The sequence below is a fragment of the Sorghum bicolor genome, chromosome 6 (assembly GCF_000003195.3).
Source record: "Sorghum bicolor cultivar BTx623 chromosome 6, Sorghum_bicolor_NCBIv3, whole genome shotgun sequence".
Lineage (NCBI taxonomy): Eukaryota > Viridiplantae > Streptophyta > Magnoliopsida > Poales > Poaceae > Sorghum > Sorghum bicolor.
Genome location: NC_012875.2, coordinates 44153275 through 44170726, shown reverse-complemented (window position 1 = coordinate 44170726; position 17452 = coordinate 44153275).

The window sequence follows — 17452 nt, the reverse complement described above, 5'->3', positions numbered from 1 at the left end:
CGGAGCTCACCGTTCTTGGGTCCCAAGCACGAAAATAGGAAACAAAACCACCAGGCGGTGGAGAAACTTACGCCGAACTCACCTAGGCTCTTGGACCCGACAGATAGGGAGTAGGAATTGGGCGCGATGGCAGCAGATGAGCTCCAAGCTTGGCAAGCTCCCGAATTTGAAGAAAACGGCGGCTAGGGTTGCTAATCCACGCGGAGATGCGAAGGAAAGCTACGGGATTGAGGGGCAAACACTTTATAGCGCTCGGTTTGCAAAAAGGTAACGAAATCACAGTTCCTAGGGACTGGATTTGGCGTGGAAGGAAGGAGTCCTTCCCGGTCACGCCGAAGAAGATGACGGGCGCCGCCAGCTGGGGTCGCCCCGTCAGCAAGAGAGAAGTGGGGCCTGCTGGTCAGCCGAAGAAGAGGGGAAGGGAGACGCGCGCGCCTGGGCCTTGGCCTGGTTGGCTGGGCCGCAGGTTGGGCCGGGGCGGGAGGAGAGAAAGGGGCCAGGGGGGAGGTAGAGGGAGTGGGCAGCGCGAGGAGGGGGAGAAAGGCTGGGCCTCTGCCAGCCGAAACCAGGGCTGGTGGTTTTTCTTTTTTTTTCTTTTCCTTTCCAAATCTTTTTCAAAATAGTTTTGAGTTCCTTTAATTCTCAAACAAAACATTCATCACAAAATAAACCATGGCCAGCATGAACACACAATCAAGTTTACTAAACTTACGATGAATTTTATTTTCCACAAAAATTATTTAAGTGCTAAATTTAAATGCTCACAAAAATACTTAATTAAATCAAATTAATTCCTATTAATTTAAAACAGGTTTTTGAGTGTTACAAATTCTACCCCCCTTAAAAGAATCTCGTCCTCGTCCTCGTGATTAAGCAGTGCATAAACAAACAATTGTGGATATGACTCTCTCAAATCATCCTCTCTTTCTCTAGTTGCTTCTGCTTCAGAATATTGATTCCATTGCACTTTGCTCATTCTAAAGATCCAACTCTTGGTAACTCCCTTTGTTTGTCTCTTAAGTTATCCTAACTCATTTATCCCCATTCTAAAAGGTCTTTTAGTTATAGGTGCAGTACCAGGTTGTAATTTGTTAATAATAAATTCAATGTCTCTAGTCAGGTGGCAGACCTGGCAACTTATCTAAAAATTCATCTGGAAACTTATTCACTACGCAGTCGTGAAGATCAACATCATCATCGAGCTGGTTCACTGTAGCTGTGGGTGGAGCCTGTACTGCTACATCAACACTGATTCTCTCACGCTTTGGTGTTGTCACAACTACTACTTTCTCTTTGCACTTAATCTTCGTAGTATATTTCTTCATCCAATCCAAACCCAAGATCACATATATGCCAGAAGTTCTCATACCCATAGGACTGACAGGGAAATCTACCCCCTTAAAGAAAGACTTGCTGAGAGGCAACAATAAGAAACTGGTATAGTCCCTTCCGGTGAGTTTACTAGCATATGGGTTTTCATGGCAACTAGTGGAATGCTATGAACTCTAACAAATGCTTATGAGATAAATGTATGTGAAGCTCCAGAATCAAATAAAATTGTAGCGGGGATAGAGTTGATACTGAACGTACCCATCATAATCTCTGGTCCCTCCTGAACTGTCTCTGCAGCCACATGGTTCACCTTTGCTCTATAAGAATTAGACTTTTGATTGTTGTTCTATTGGTTGAACCTCTCCGGGCAATCATATGACATATGTGCTTCCTTCCCACAGCGAAAGCATCTAGTAGGGGTATTGGGAACACTTCTCTTCAAATAGGTGGTATTTGAATTTCCTGAGCGGGGAGTCTACTGACCACCCTGCTGTTGATTAGGATTACGCTGAGGTGGTTGGTTGCGGTCCCACTGACTAATCGGTCCCTGAAACCTCTGTTGATTACCCTGCTGAGAACTGAAACGTTGGCGGTTGTTGCCACCAGAACCTTGTGCTAGCATTCTTCTCTTCTTGTCCTGGCCTTTGCGCATGTTGTCCAACACAATAGCATGATTCACCAGAGCCTGGAAAGTAGGATAAGTGTTTCCAGCCAGTTGCAACCTGAGTTCATAGTAAAGACCTTTCATAAAGAGACGTTGTTTATCAGCATCTTCTCTGACTTTATTTGGGGCATAGTGGGCCAATTGCTCAAACATGTCATGATACTCAGCCACAGTCATAGAACTCATCCTGAGAGATCTGAATTCCTCCTGCTTGAGCTCCATCATTCCTTCATTTATATGTCATGCTCTAAAGTCTCTGCAAAATTCCAACTAAGTGATTGGAGGAGCATTGTTGGGACGAGCAGCTTCATATGACTCCCATCAGGTCTGAGCTGCTCCCTGAAGTTGTCCAGAAGCATACAATAACTTCTCCATGTTATTGCATTGTGCTATGTTCAGTTGTCTCTCTACAGCACGAAGCCAATCATCTGCCTCCATAGGATCAGCTGAGTATGTAAATACCGGAGGTCTTCCCTTCATGAATTCCCCACGCTTATCTCTCACATGAACAAGTGGTGGGGGTGGTGGAGGTTGCTGCTATAGGTGCTGCATGAAAACATGCATCATCTCATTATGAGTTTGCATGAGCTCTTCCGCAGTAACCGGAACATTGGCACCCATTCCACGACCCCTGCCTCTGCCTCTTCCTCTTGCTGCCATCTGCATTCCATCATGGTACAGAATCATGTCTTAGTAACGTCCAACATGACAGTTACAAGAGATACTGGAATCTGAAATTTTTCTGGGTAACATCCAACATCAGCAGTTCAGAAAATCAGTCATATCTCAAGTTCTAGAATTCAAAAGGATAAGTTCTGTATGCCATTGGAAAGATAAAGAAATTATCTACAACTTTCATTTAGACCATATTAACAGATTCCATCGTTAAATTAACCAACAACTGGGCATAACCGAAACTGTTCCAGAATTCCAGACTGCACAGAAACCTCAACTTTGAATAGCATAACTCACAGCTCATAATAGATAATAATGTCATTCTTGCGGCATTGGAAATATATGAAAGTCTACTTATTCCCAAAAAAAATTGATGAATATTGCACAAACAGAATTTGAATTATACCAGAATCATTGTAGACTGCTTCAGAAAACAGCAAAGGACAAAAACAGAATTTTACCCATAGCCCACTATTTAGTTCATTACTCCTTATACCTTAGGCCTATAAACTAAATGAAATTATGGAGAAAATTCCACAAGATCATTACACTCATTACAAAGATCCAAATCAAGCATAAACATAATAACAAACCAAACCAAGCATCAAAGGTTCACACTTCAAGCATTGACTTAACTTGCGGTACTATCGTTCTCTTCCTATTAAGGCTAAAGATCCTACAACTCCTATTTCACTAACGCTAGAAAGTGGTAAGATAAGGTTCTAAAAGCATATCAAGCAAGGAGTGGGGATAAGAACAAGTCTTTAAAATAAGCAACAAGGTGAAGATGATCAACAATGACAAGGATATAGTATATAGGAAAATATCAAGGTTTGTAGAACAAGGATTTCATAGCAATTTCACAACCTTAAGATGGCAAATTTCTAACTAGGCTTGCGTTTGACAGTCGACAAAGCTCTGATACCAATTTGTCAAACCCATATTTTAAAAACAAAATAGGATGCTTAAAAGACTCATGTGCCCCAGAAATAGTCGCACACATAAGTAGACAAAACTCAAATATACCATTGTAGTGTTTATTATATAGCAAAACATAATAAATCACATAGTCTTATACAATAAAGAGAACAAGAATGAACAACGCTCTCGACGGAAGCTCCACACAGGGACACTGTTGACTGGTTGACTCCAAGCCTAGTACTCATAACGATAGTCCTCATTCCAAACATCATCATAACCTGGGGTGTTGGGAAATTGCAAGAGTGAGCACATATCGTACTCAACAAGTATAACCAGGGGTTAATGAGGCTCAAATAGCTAACACTGGTTTGACTGCATTTAGCTTTTAATAGTGGATAGCTTGTTCATAAATAAATAGCAAATGTCAAGGTAGCATAAATAATCCAATAATCACATGATCAATTGTAAGCATAATTAACTCATAGCATAAACGATACTCAAACGAACATAATAACATAACAAGTTCATCATCTTAATGTAGATGTCCCCAAGGCCGCTCCTGACCGTGAGCTCGGCTAGTATACTAGTTTTTAACACTCTGCAGAGGTTGTACATCTTTACCCATGAGTCATGATTTACCCTTTCGCCCGAGGCCCGTCGACCTCTTAACCTACTACCAAGGAAGGTCAGCAGGGATCACTATGAAGCCTTTCAAAAGTTCATCTAACATGTTAGGGCCGCAAGGTTTCCTAGGCGAGCAGATATAAATGCCCCCTTTCCAAATGACACAGTGACGTGTAGCCTATACACATAAGGACAGAGGCTCGCACTATACCCGTGTTGGCAAGCCCCTCTAGCGCCCTTACGGGTAACCTCTAACAAGCAAGAAAAGGTCTTCGTACTGAGCTAAAGCAGAGCCATTATAGCCCTCATGGTTGCACTGTTATCTCGGGTGATCACGTACATACAAGATCTCATATAGTTATTTGTCATCCTTTTATGTTCATTGCATAGCTATTAATCATCTTACAAGATCATGGATTATATCAAGCACTAGCAAAACTGTACCAAATGCATATCAAGTAGGTAGCAAGGAATCCAGGTAACAAACATCTATGATTTTGCTAAGGTCGACAAGGTGGAAACATGCATATGATATATATGTGTATTTATAAGTGTATAGGTAACAAGGATGATCTCAAGTTATACTTGCTTTGATCAAAGCTCTCCTGGGCCTGCTGGGGGTCGTCAAAAGCCTGGTCTTGCTCACCAACGTACGGCTCACCGTCTATTCCCAAACATCAATCAACAATACGCAAACCAATGTAGACAATCATACACAAAGCAAACAAGCTATAATTAGAACATTACGCAGCGCTACGATCACACAAACGTAAAGTTCACGAAAATCGGAATTAAAACGTAGAAGTTATAAATTTTCTAAGATTTCCTATAGATAAATAATTAATTAAAAGCTACTGCGAAAATAAAAAGTTTCAAAATAGAGAATTAATACTTCTAACATGTAGAGCTCATAAATACGAATCTAACAAAATTTGAATAGACAAAAACGGAGTTAAAACGAATATTTTATAAGCAAAACAAATTCAATGGCAATTCTTTAAATATCTGAAAGCGTATTTTAAACTCAACCGACAGGAATACGCCTTCCAAACTGAAAAGCGTAAAACCGTAAACACGCCATGGACCGCGGGTTGATTCCTGGAAAAGTCTAGGGACTCTTTAGCAAAATTTACTGTGAAGAGGTATCTTCTAATCCTATCCCTTCATCTTCGATGGGAAGGTCCACGTTCGCCAGGGGGAAGCTAGCGGCGACCGGCCACCGGAGACCAGGCACAGCGCGGCGGCGCCATGGACAGGCTCCCCAGAGCTCACCGTTCTTGGGTCCCGAGCACGAAAATAGGAAACAAAACCACCAGGCGGTGGAGAAACTTACGCCGAACTCACCTAGGCTCTTGGACCTGACAGATAGGGAGTAGGAATTGGGCGCAGTGGGAGCAGATGAGCTCCAAGCTCAGCAAGATCCCGAATTTGAAGAAAACAGCGGCTAGGGTTGCTAATTCATGCGGAGATGCGAAGGAGAGCTGCGGGATTGAGGGGGAAACTCTTTATAGCGCTCGGTTTGCAAAAAGGGTAACAAAATCACGGTTCCCAGGGACTGGATTCGGCGTGGAAGGAAGGAGTCCTTCCCGGTCACGCCGAAGAAGACGACGGGCGCCGCCAGGTGGGGTCGCCCCGTCTACGAGAGAGAAGTGGGGCCTGCTAGTCGGACGAAGAAGACGGGAACGGAGAGCGCACGCCTGGTTGGCTGGGCCGCAGGTTGGGCCGGGGCGGGAGGAGAGAAAAGGGCTAGGGGGAGGTAGAGGGAGTGGGCTGCGCGAAGAGGGGGAGAAAGGCTAGGCCTCTGCCAGCCGAAACCAGGGCTGGTGGTTTTTCTTTTTTTTTTTCTTTTTTTTCTTTTCCTTTCTAAATCTTTTTCAAAATTGTTTTGAGTTCCTTTAATTCTCAAACAAAACATTCATCACAAAATAAACCATGGCTAGCATAAATGCACAATCAAGTTTACTAAACTTATGATGAATTTTATTTTCCACAAAAATTATTTAGTGCTAAATTTAAATGCTCACAAAAATACTTAATTAAATCAAATTAATTCCTATTAATTTAAAACAGGTTTTTGGGTGTTACACTTAGTCAACTCGCCTTTTCATGGTGATGCCGCACGTGCCTTCTTCCATCTCACTTCTGTCTCTTTTGCTTCTCTCTTTTTTGGCTCCAGCTCTTCAGCTTTATTCTCTTTCTCCCTCATTGAAGTTGAGTGGTCCTCATGGATGGGCTCGTGCTTATAAGAGCAAGTGTTGCCTAGAATACTTCAATCTAATCATTCAAGAAGTTATTTCATTCGTAGAGGGGTCAGCTGTATGTCAGAAAGGTGTACTTCAAGTGATGAAGATGAATATTCCTAGATAATCTGTCTCTTGGAGTCATCCTGCAGAAAGCTCTCACAAGACACTAAAACTCGTAGAACAGTATTAGGATAAAACGTTAATGACTAGGATTGGGGGTTGTGGTGGCTTCAAAGTATTTTTAAGACAACAGTATTGTAGCAGGATGCTCAGTTAATTTTTTTGGATTTTACTGGTTTATATGCATAAAGTGCAAATGCATGATATATATTTTTATTCTTTACGCCACCACAGTGAGAACTCTTACAGCTTTTACACTACAAGGGTTTCACATGGAGCTTTATTTATTTATTTATTTATTTATTTATTTATTTATTTATTTATTTATTTATTTTTAAGATGCATGAATGTAGCATAGTGTAGGACTATTTTTGTTATTTCTATGTGTTGCCAATATAGGAAAGTAAACATACTGAAGAGAAATTAACTCATATAATGTAAGGAAGTACATATAGATAACTACCGATGTAACCTTACGGCGAGGGTTCGATGTTTTTCGTCCTTCGAACTGGACTTCTTCTTCCACTCTTGTGTATCTGTAACACTCTGGTGTTAAGCAGACTAAAATCTGGCATGTCATCATATTCACTGGCATTTCATCTGAGTTGATAACCTGAATATACATTCACTAAAAATAAGTTTAATTTCTCATGCTTGTGCTTAGAGGATAAGGTGTGTTTAAATTTGAAACCATAGTTATGCTTTTATGTTATGTGATTAGTGTTTTTGTGCTCAAAAGGGTACTTTGGTAATTTTCTTGTTTAATAATTAAATTTTGGACCAAACCTTGGTATTATGTCTCAAAGGTGTATTTTGAACATGTTTCAAGTCATCATTGAGTTATAATTCCAAATTTGGTTGAAATTCAAATAAATAATTTAAATAATTTAAAAATCATATTTGGTCCCTTTTTGCATAGTTCAAAATCTAAAAAGAATTCGGATATGCTTCAAAAAGCAAAGTTGCTCCATTTGTGATAAGGATCAACTTTGATGTATAACGTTTTTCAAGTTTTCATACAAAATCAAAAGTAATTTTGGAAATTCAGTTTTGCCCCTTTAAGCCTCTTTTTGGTTTTCAAACCCTAATTCAAAATCTAAGCATATTTTGTATATGTTGCAAAAATAAAAGATGTTCAGAATTTTATTCTGAGCATTTGATATTTTGGCATATTTTTATCTTCTATTCAAAAATCCAAAGTAATTTCATAATTTCAGAAAGGGCATAATGTTGAAAAGGTGGATGTTCCAGTCCCTGTTCATAGCGGTGAACAACCGGAGTTGGATCGGCGTTTGCCAGCGCAAGGCCACCGTTTTACCTCGTCCAAACACATGATCGAGTCCGTGGCAAAGGGAAGCAGCTGCTGGCGAAGTGGAGCGCGACGTGTCGTCCTCTCTTGCTCTCACAAACGTCGTTTTGCCACCAGTGCACCGAAGGACGCCGCCTCGTCCAAATCCAAAATTCACCGCAACGGTTGATCCTTATCCAAATTCACCATGGGCATATCTTTGTTACCTCCTTGCGCATCTCCAGAACCCACCCTTCTTTTCTCTTTCACACCAGAGCACCGGAATTCATCGTTTTCCTTTCCGCCGGCGACAGAGCGCCACCGTGATCAAGCTCGCCGTGGTCAGCCCATCCGGGCACTTCTATGCTCTCTATTTCTCTTGTTTCTGATCCGTCATGATGCCCACATGCTCATCGGCTCGTTCTTTTTTCTGTTGCTTCACAGGTGTCGCCGGAACGTCATCTTCTTCGTCGGAGCTCGCCGCCGGAGTCATTGGTCGCGTGGACGAGTATCACCCGGTTGTTCTCCGCTCCTTCTCTCTGTGTCAGCACGCTCAGGGTGAGTTTCTGGTCGTCTGCAATCTCTCCGTTTTGCCGTTGCTATTTCCTAGTCGCCGGCGTAAGCGCCGCCGTGGCCGTGTCCGCCGCCGCGCGTGGCCGGACCTCATCGGAGCAGTAGAGATGGGGCAAAGTATCTCCTTCGGTTGCGGGTTGCATGCATGTGCTCGTGCTCGCTTCAGTTTGGTTCAGGGTGGCCGGAGTTGGCCGGCGTAAGCCGCGCCGCCGTGTTGTGCCGAGCTCTGGACGGCTGAGTCGTCGGGGACCTAGCGGTTGTGAAGATAAGAAAGGGGAGGGGGTTGGTCGCGAAGTTCTTGACTCGTGTGAACAGTCGTCTGGACTGCGGATTGGTTTAGCATAAGCCGAGGGATCTTTTTGCAAAGACGCCGGGGTGCGCGGGTGTTTGGCCGGCTGGGCCGCTGTGCGCGCGAAGTGGGCCGCTCAGCTGGGCTAGTGCTGGGCTGAAAGCCCAGTTAGGGCTAAAACCTGAGTTTTTCTTTTTATATGATATAAACAGTAACTGCTTTTGTTATTTTTGCTATAATAAATCTATAGCTCTGTTAACTGTGATATTTTACATGTTGACTGCTATCATCCTTTTGCTAATATAAAAATTATGAAACTTGTGTTTTGAGCACCTTTGCTATGTTAAATAAATCCATGTTTTAATTGATAAATGAACCTTTATTGATTTATGTAGCTTTCTGTATAAATCCAAAAATCATGAAATTTGACATATGAATTTGTGTTATTATCTAGCTTCATGAATAATTTTAGATCTGTTTAATGAAGTGTGATCTGTTCCATAATAATGGTTATTTAAAAATGATATATAAAATAAATAGAAAACCTAATCATTTTAGGTTCTGATTGATCTTTGGGATTGATTGACATCCAGTGGTTACTTGGTATGATATGATATGCTCCCTGGTTATGGATTATTTCATATAAATGATCTTTGTTGTCTGATAACTACACAACCTTGCTTAATGGAGATGATAAAACTTGCTTAGTAGTAATCTATGCTTTGATAGCTAAGTTAATTGTTTCTATACCGTGAAGGTAAGTTGTACTCGAGGTAGTTATGTTTGTTGTTATCCTCCAAGAACATGTAACCTGTCTTTATCATGTCATGAGCATCTATTTGATCATGCATATGCACGTTTACATGTAGACTACGCTCTAGAGGAATCTGATCCTCAGTGGGTTGCTTCTGAGTTGGTGGATCCATCTGGTTTTTCTGAGCTGTCGGACTTCCCTTCCCACCAAGGCAAGCCCCGGACATTAAACCCTATCCTTGTATTTTCATAAAGTTATTTATATCACTTGAGTTAATATGATGCATTAGGTGAATAGGAGTTGAGTGAGTCCTATTTGCTGCATTATCCACCTTGATGATTTCTATATTAACCTTGATACCTGTTTTATGAAAATACTTAGTATGCTTAGCCCTGCTTATTAGATAGGTTTTCAAATGAGAAAGTTTTAAGGGTTGTTGTGGAATACTTTTATGGTCAATGATGTTTCAACTTGAGACCGGTCGGTGGACTTGCTTTAAGAATGGAGTCTTAAAGTAGTGTCTCCAACTGTGTCGATTAAGGACCGTTCCATTGTTGGCCTGCTGTGATTGAGACCTTTGAGTACAGCCCACATGCGATGGTAAGCCTTACCTATAGCTATTCCGATACTTGAGAACGGCTAACCGCGTACTGGGAGTGGAGAGATGGCGAGAGTAGCGTGTACCCACCTTACGGATCTGAGATGACCGGGAAACATCTAGATTGGCTGTAGGATGGTGGTGTACTGTACTCTCGGGTGACGCTGGACCCGTTCTTGTATGGGAGGATCTATAGAAAAGGTTGACATATGCAAGATTAAGTTCTACATATGTCGTGTGGTACTGAATCCCCAGCTGGGTTTCATCGATTCGAATCGCCGTGTTTCCTCGGATATGGAGCCTCAATCCTCACCCCATCATCATAGTAATAAATGAATTTTGGTATAAGAAAGAGGTGGTTTGCTTATGAAAGTTTGATAATAATTTGGTTAGTCATAAATGATGATCTTGAGTTAAAACTTGAAAGTAGGTTTTACTCTTAGTAAGCTTTTATGCAAAAGAAATGTTTTGATCTTGCTAAAGCCTTACTTTGAATCCTTATAGCCTGCATACCTGAGTCTTCACCTCCTTTCTAGTCGGTTAAGTCTTGTTGAGTACTTTTGTACTCAGGGTTTATTAACCCATGTTGCAGGTGAACCTTTTGATCAACCTTTTGATGGTCGTTGTTTCTTCACTCTTGTGGAGGAGAGTGATGATGATGAATCTGTTGTGTGACCTTGGGCAAGTAAAGCTTGTTGTGTGACTTATGGTTTATGTAATATAAAGTTCCGAACCTTTTATGTACTAAATACTTATGGTTTGTAACCTTTGGACTTAAGTTTCAATCTATGTCATATAACCTTTCCGCTTTTACTCTGATTTATCTTATCTATGAAACGTTGTAATACTGTAATGCTTAATGAGGGAATTCCTGGAAAGAATGTAACGTGGATGATTCGGGTTTCCCGAGGACACCCGACAGACTTCTTGAGTCATTTGGAACTCGTGCACTCCGATCAGAAGTCTTGGAGACAATGATGGGTGCATGTGGGCCACTTAATTCAGGAGGTTCTGCCACAGCTCGTATCAGAGCCAGGTTTCCCTTAGAAAGTATAACAGTATTCAATTTGAAAACTTTAAAGGCTTTTGAGTCAAACTAAAATTCAAATTAGTTTGAGTCCAAATTGCTTCTAAGCTTGTCTTATGCTTCTAACTTGTCTCAAATCATTCTTAGACTTATCCTTCTATCTAAATGGGTATGTTCTTAGTATAATTATGGTGATATTTATATATAAGAAACGATGCTTATAATATTATATTGCCCTATTTATGGAAAGAAAATTTGTACACTTTCATATTAAGTGACTAATTTAAAGTTAATTATTTGTTTAATGTATGCTTTGTTCGTAAGTACGTTTCATGCATCATTATTGATAACATGTAATTAACTTTCCCTCTTAAAAGTTGTTAATAAATAGAGGTAATATGTCTATCTAATTATAAAACTCTATCATTTAACCTTGGAACATATATAGTTCTAATATTCAAAATAAAAATATTTTGGCAGATGGCTCGTACCCGCCTAACCGCTCGCAAGTCAATCGGAGGTCGTGTCCCAAGGCACCAGTTGGCATCAAGGGATCCGCCACCCTCCGACAGCAGCGACAGCAGCACTGATGACGCCAGCGACGGAAGCGGGAGTGACACTAGCGGAGGTCCTCCTTCGCCAAGGACCTACAGGCTTATGAAGAATGATATGCGCCTGATGCTCACTGACAACATCAACCTGGAAGTTCATCTGTACCATCTGGCGGGGTATGTGGTCAATCTTGAGGCCTATACCAACATCCTCCATGAGGAGGTGCACCTGCTGCATAATGCCCTCAACCCACCCGAGGCTCCTGAAGCAGCAGAGGAAGGACCAGTTGTCATCCAAGTGGATAGTGATACTTCTGAGGATGAAGCAGAGGACGGACCAGTTGTCATCCAAGTGGATAGTGATACTTCTGAGGATGAAGCAGAGGAGCTGGAAGTTCCAGCTCCAGATGAGGATGTTAACAAAAGTGGATCGGACATGGATGATGACTAGGGGTTGAGTAGGCAAGAAGTATAACATAGTGTGATCTTCTGACTTTGTAACTTAGTTAGTCAGAAAACCTCTAGTATGGGTAGTTGTGTAAAATAGTGGTTTCAGTAGTCCTGTCCAAGAGCGGACTTGTATGATAAATAAGATGAACGTGTGTGTGTTATGTATGTCATGATGTATGATGGTTAAGTAAGAATGTTAATCAAAGTGTGATGTGTTTTTAAACAGATGCCTGCTAACAACCTTGGAGCCAGTTCTTCCCAGGGTGGGGATGATTTCCCTAATGCACCACCAGTTCCACCCTCTTTGGCTGATGCAATTGCAGCATTGATCAATGCAACAACTCTGTTAGCACAGAACCAGAATGTTGGTCAGCGTGGCCGTGGTCGCAATAACCGAGAAGAAACCACATATGTTGACTTCACAGATACCCGTCCCCCAGTTTTCACAAAAGCTGATGAACCTCTTGAAGCTGATGATTGGCTTCGCACCATGGAGCAAAAATTCAGTCTCATCAACTGTACTGAAACCCAGAAGCCAGCTTTCGCAGCTCAGCAGCTGAGAGGAGGCGCAGGGGTTTGGTGGGCAAACTTACTGGCTGTTCAACCAGCCCGCCACCGAATCACTTGGGGAGAATTTATGGAAGCCTTCAGGGCTCATTACATTCCCGATGGAGTTATGAAAATGAAGCTTGAAGAGTTCTTAGCTCTCCGTCAAGGGGATGAGCCAGTCATGCAGTATATTGGAAAGTTTAATCATCTGTCCCAATATGCAATTGAGCAAGTCAACACTGATGAAAAGAAGAAGGCATGTTTCATGAGGGGCTTGAATACAAAGCTCCAGTTAATGATGGCATCAAGTGGCAATATATCTTATCATGAGGCAGTGAACATCGCTATCTCCAGTGAAGAAAAGAACCGCAAACATAAGGAGGCTAAGAAGAAGAAGGGGATTGTCTCAGGGTCCGGATCATCTGGCGGCAACAAGAAGCGCCAGAGGCTCGTATATCATCCAGCTCAGCAGTTCCGCCCATCTTATCGTCCTTCTTATCATCCGCCCCAACAGCAGAATATGCAGAGGAGTTTTGCAAGGCCGGCAATGCCGTTCAATGTTCAACGTCAGCCAAATGTTCCTACTATCCGTTCGCCAGTGCCGCAAGCTGCAAACAACCCTTGTTACAATTGTGGGAAGAGTGGGCATTTTGCTCGTGATTGTCCATACCCAAGGCAAAATGTTCCAAATGTCAATGCACGAAGGCCAGTTGGAAATCAGCAAACAAATCAAAACAAAGGTAATGCCCAGAATCAGCAGAAGGGTAAGGGTACTCAGAAAACAGGAAGGGTTTTCCACACTCAAATTGAAGCTATACCTGAAGGAGAACCAGTGATGCTTGGTATGTTCCCTGTTGCCCAACACCCAGCGCTTACACTTTTTGATTCTGGTGCATCACATACTTTCATGAATAGAACATTTGCGGAAAAGCATAATATACCTATTGGTACAACCAAAGATGAGTTCTTTATACAGTCACCTGGGGGTCGACTATGCACTAAGGAAATGGTACACCAGGTACCAATAGACTTGGGTGGATATATATTTCCAACATCCATGATAGTGTTAAAAGATCCAAGTATAGATGTAATCTTGGGTATGAACTGGATGAGCCAGAGAGGTGCAGTTATAGACACCTTAAATAGAACCATCAAGGTCAACTTACCTAATAGCAAGTCTCAACTTCTTATCCATCTTCCTACCCTTAAGAGAGCAGTTGAGCAAGTATGTGCTATCTCGGTCAAGGAAAACAAGGACATTCCAGTGGTCTGTGAGTTTCCTGATGTGTTTCCAGAGGATTTACCTGGTCTGCCACCTGATCGTGATGTGGAGTTTGAAATAGAGCTCAAGCCAGGGACAGCACCAATATCCAGAAGAGCTTATAGGATGCCACCAAAAGAATTAGCAGAATTAAAAACTCAGTTGCAAGAATTGATGGATAAAGGTTTCATTCGACCTAGTTCGTCACCATGGGGTTGTCCGGCAATCTTTGTGAAGAAAAAGGACAATACCTTGAGGCTCTGTGTGGATTATCGTCCTTTGAATGAAGTAACAATCAAGAATAAGTATCCTTTGCCCCGTATTGATCTTCTCTTTGATCAACTTACTGGTGCTAAGGTATTTTCGAAGATAGACTTGAGATCGGGGTATCATCAAATTAAGATCAAACCAGAAGATGTTCCGAAAACAGCATTCACTACCAGATATGGTCTGTATGAATATCTGGTCATGTCTTTTGGTCTAACCAATGCCCCAGCACATTTTATGTACTTGATGAATTCTGTGTTCATGCCAGAGTTAGATAAGTTCGTGGTTGTATTCATTGATGACATTCTCATCTATTCCAAAACTAAAGAAGAACATGAAGAGCATCTCAGGATAGTGTTGACTCGCCTGAGAGAACATCAGTTATATGCTAAGTTTAGCAAGTGTGAATTCTGGATAGATGAAGTTTAATTTTTGGGTCATGTCCTGTCAGCTGAAAGTGTTGCAGTAGATCCAAGCAAAGTTCAAGAAGTTCTTGACTGGAAGTCACCAACTTCAGTACATCAAGTTCGAAGTTTCTTAGGATTGGCAGGGTACTATCGCAGATTTATCCCTGACTTCTCCAAGATCTCTAAACCAATGACAACACTGCTAAAGAATGATACTAAGTTTGTGTGGTCATCCGAATGTGAAGAAGCTTTTCAGACTCTGAAAAAGTTGTTGACCACTGCACTAGTGCTAGCTCAACCTGATATTGAAAAATCTTTTGATGTGTATTGTGATGCTTCAGGCAAAGGCATTGGGTGTGTACTGATGCAAGAAGGCAGAGTCATTGCCTATGCTTCACGACAGCTTAAGCGTCATGAAGAGCATTATCCGACACATGATCTAGAGTTGGCAGCTGTAGTCCATGCTCTGAAGATCTGGCGACACTATCTGTTGGGTAATACTTGTTACATATACACTGATCATAAGAGTTTGAAATACATCTTCACTCAATCAGAATTGAATATGCGTCAGAGAAGATGGTTAGAACTGATAAAAGATTATGATATTGAAGTACACTATCACCCAGGCAAAGCCAATGTAGTGGCAGATGCACTCAGTCGAAAGAGTCATTGCAATTGTTTGGAAGTCAAGCCTATAGACCTTACCTTGTGTTATGAATTTTAAAAGTTAAGCCTTGAAATGATTCCACAAGGGAGTCTTGCAAATGTGACAGTTCAATCATTTATCAAAGATCAGATTATTACAGCTCAGAAAGAAAATAAGGGTATGATCTTTTTGAAAGGAAAGATTCAGTCTGAGCAGAATTCCAAATTCAGAATAGATGAAGCTGGAGTGATTTGGTTCAAGGATCGTTTAGTAGTTCCAAAAGTCCCTGAACTCAGAAAACAAATTCTTGATGAAGCTCATGCAACAAGATTTTCAATCCATCCAGGCAGTAATAAGATGTATCATGATTTGAAACAAAGATTCTGGTGGACTAAGATGAAGCTTGAAATTGCTAGTTATGTGGCTAGATGCGATACTTGTCAAAAAGTGAAAGCAGTTCATCTTAGGTCTGCTGGAGAATTGCAACCATTGCCAATTCCATCTTGGAAGTGGGATGACATTAGTATGGACTTCATAGTGGGTCTACCCAGAACATCGAAAGGATTTGATTCCATATAGGTCATTGTTGATCGTCTGACCAAATCAGCCCATTTCATTCCTGTAAGAAAGAAGTATTGAGCTTCCATCTATGCTAAGATATACTTTAACAGAATTGTGAGTTTACATGGTATTCCAAAGACTATCGTATCTGATAGAGGGACACAATTTGTAAATGCTTTCTGGAAGCACTTACATAAGTCTTTGGGTACCAAACTTCTGCATAGTACAACGTATCATCCACAGACTGGGGGTCAGACTGAAAGAGTCAATCAGATCTTAGAAGATATGTTAAGATCTTGTGTGCTCAGTTATTTAGAGAAGTGGGATGAATGTTTGCCTTTAGCAGAATTCTCTTACAATAATAGTTATCAAGAAAGCATTAAGATGGCACCATTTGAAGCTCTATATGGCAGAAGGTGCAGAACACCTTTAAATTGGTCTGAACCTGGAGAACATAGTCTCTTCGGGGTTGACTTAGTCAAAGAAGCTGAAGAGAAAGTCAGGCTCATTCGAGAGAACATGAAGATAGCACAGTCCAGGCAAAAGAGTTATGCTGATAAGAGACGTCGATCTCTTATCTTAGAGGTCGGTGATTATGTATATCTCAAAGTGTCACCTATGAAAGGAGTCACTCGATTTGGAGTAAAAGGAAAGTTGGCACCTCGATATATAGGTCCATATCAAATCCTTGAAAGATGTGGAAAGGTGGCATATCGTCTAGAGTTACCACCACAGTTATTATCAGTTCACAATGTGTTCCATGTCTCTCAGTTGAAGAAATGTCTTCAAGTGCCTGATCATATCATTCATGTTGAAGAGATTGAGTTAGAGCCTGATCTAACATATTCAGAGTATCCTATCAAGATTCTGGATCAAAAAGATCGAGTCACTCGTAGAAGAACTATCAAATTTTACAAAGTGCAATGGAATCAGCATACCGAAGATGAAGCCACATGGGAGTCAGAAGAGTTTCTCTTAGAAAGTTTTCCTGAGTTCCTTTCTTCTGTCTTATCCTTGTAATCTGTAAGTGTTATGATCTACCCCTGTTTTTGTAAAGGTTGGTAATAAAAATGCTTGACAAACTTCCTTTTCCATTAGTTAGCCTTCAAGTTAAATCTCGGGACGAGATTTCTTTAAGGGGGAAAGAGCTGTAACACTCTGGTGTTAAGCAGACTAAAATCTGGCATGTCATCATATGCACTGGCATTTCATCTGAGTTGATAACCTGAATATACATTCACTAAAAATAAGTTTAATTTCTCATGCTTGTGCTTAGAGGATAAGGTGTGTTTAAATTTGAAACCATAGTTATGCTTTTATGTTATGTGATTAGTGTTTTTGTGCTTAAAAGGGTACTTTGGTAATTTTATTGTTTAATAATTAAATTTTGGACCAAACCTTGGTATTATGTCTCAAAGGTGTATTTTGAACATGTTTCAAGTCATCATTGAGTTATAATTCCAAATTTGGTTGAAATTCAAATAAATAATTTAAATAATTTAAAAATCATATTTGGTCCCTTTTTGCATAGTTCAAAATCTAAAAAGAATTCGGATATGCTTCAAAAAGCAAACTTGCTCCATTTGTGATAAGGATCAACTTTGATGTATAACGTTTTTCAAGTTTTCATACAAAATCAAAAGTAATTTTGG